The sequence below is a fragment of the Babylonia areolata genome, chromosome 5 (assembly GCF_041734735.1).
Source record: "Babylonia areolata isolate BAREFJ2019XMU chromosome 5, ASM4173473v1, whole genome shotgun sequence".
Lineage (NCBI taxonomy): Eukaryota > Metazoa > Mollusca > Gastropoda > Neogastropoda > Buccinidae > Babylonia > Babylonia areolata.
The window spans coordinates 57,116,973-57,119,472 of NC_134880.1; positions in this window are offsets into that span (position 1 = coordinate 57,116,973).

Sequence of the window (2,500 nt, forward strand, 5' to 3'; positions counted from 1 at the left end):
AGAGTTAGTTATTCAATGGGAGGTGGACTCCAGTGTGAACATTTGAAATAAACAGAACTAAAATGAGAGTTAGTTATTCAATGGGAGGTGGACTCAAATATGAACATTTGAAATAAACAGAACTAAAATGAGAGTTAGTTATTCAATGGGAGGTGGACTCAGGTCTGAACATTTGAAATAAATGGAACTAAAATTAAGATAAATTATTCAAGGGGCTTCTTAAAAGCGATTTAACAAGAGAAACAATTGATAACGAATGTACACTAGTAAATAAGAATATTTAAAATAATATATATATATATATATATATATATATATATATATATATATATATATCAAAGTTCCTATTGATTTCAGATAACACATTACCATGTAAGTAATGTCTTCATTAACTCACAGTCTACCAAAGTTTAACAATAGTTACTGAAACATGGGGCAACAGTTGCACATCCCACTAGGTAGTACACAGTCACTTCAATGCCTCACATGTGCATGATCAGGTTAAACAAAGTATACTCGTGTCTTGGCAGTATGGGTAAATGTTACTACAATATGATGTAGGTATTAATATTTTTGTTATCTAAAAAATAGTGTTTGTTCTGGGGTTACAAAAATTAGGGCATCACAACGAAACAAAAACACTATGTTGCATAAGCGACATATATCTGCATAATGACTTATAACACAGTGCTTGAAGCTATGACACAGTCCTATGAATGGTAATGTTAGGGCAATATCAGTAACACCCATTCTAAAAGTGGTCAATGCGCATTCCCGTTTACATATAAAACTGTTTTATCTATCGTATGCCACGTTTTAAAACGTTCAGCCTCTTTAAGAGAGAGAGAGAGAGAGAGACGCAGACAGACAAACAAACAGACAGACAGACAGATATAGCTTTAATCTTTTATGCAAGTGATTTGTGATTTAAGTGCCATAAAATAATACAAAAAATGTGTGTGTAAAGTGTCACAAAAATAATAATACTCAATTTGAAGAAAATGAATCAAAAGAAACAAACAAACGAAAAAGCCACGCAGACCTTATCACCACAAATCTGTTAACAATATTTCGCAGATACTCAGCTCAGAGGTCATAATCACACACACACACACACACACACACACACACACACACACACACACACACACAGGAGACATTTGACCATATGTCCTGGTTCCCCTTCCCAACGCCCTGTCCAAGCTGTTATCGGAAGTATGGGCAGTTCATCACCTTGCTGGAGTTCAGAGCAAGGACTGTGAAGTTGCTTGGTGATGAGAGTCAGTGCCCTGCTCTTCCCGCCTTTTTATCTGGCATTCCACAATGTCATGGTTCAAAGAGGACGTGACTTTGTAGTAAATCTCCAGGCGGCAGAGTGGTTTTGTCGTAATAACTCACATCTCGCTTTCTTCCAAACACAACCAGTGGTTTTATTGGCTTAATTCTAATGGCTTGTGAATTTCGTTTTCTTTTTGCTATATTAAATCTACTTTTTTAAATATGGTTTTGATGATAACATTTTGTGTGTTGAATTATGTGTTGTCAGAATTGCTATTGATTAATAAACTTTTCTTTCGCGAAGGATTAGCGTTAATTTTTTTTATTTTTTAATCTTTTTCTTTCTTTCGTGTTGCTCTCCATGTTATCGGTCTCAGAGCCCTGCTGTTCCTGTTTTTTCTGTCCTTAGACGTGTCCAGATTCAAGGAGAAACACAGGCTTGATTCGGTCGACACAGTGGCTTTAGCTGAAATTCCTCACAGGACTCCTGTCTTTGTTCCATGCACACAGCGGTGGTTTTTATTGTGACAGGTTTAGTGGCACCGATCCTTATTTTGCATATCAAATTTGTTTGGGGTTTTTTCCGACTCCTATTGGTTTTATTATTTGTGTGTTGAATTCTGCTTTGTCAAAAGTTATCTGTTGCTGTGATATCATGGTGTAGTGTGTTTGCAGACGGTGTCTGACCTGAAACTTTGTATTGTTGATTCTTTGATTAACTACAATATTTCGCGCAACCATATTTTCTAAGCGTAGAGTTAGCGGTAATATTTTCTTTCATTCTCTCTCTCTTTCTTTCTGCCTTTCTTTCTTTCTTTGTTTCATGTAAGAGAACAATAACACTGTGATTCTGGTGCTGCTTAGTGCTATGTCTCAGTTCCCTGCTGTTCATGTTTGTTTCTGTCCTTGTTGAAGGAGGACATCGTGTTAGTGAATCTACAGTCAGTGGAGAGGGGCTTTTTTCTTCCTTGTTTTCATAACTCCTCACAGGTCTCTTTCTCCCTAGCACACCGCAGCCAATTTGTTCTCAGTCTGTCGTTGATAGAAAACAATTGTCAGCAAGGGGGCCAACAAGTAAAAAGACAAACAAACAAGCAACAACAACAAAAATTAATAATAATAAAAATAAATAAAGACGTGTAGCCCTGAATGGAAGGCACTTAAAACTGAGCGCCACGAAGAGGATGTTTTACAATACACGCAGAGAAACATGTGTCGTTTG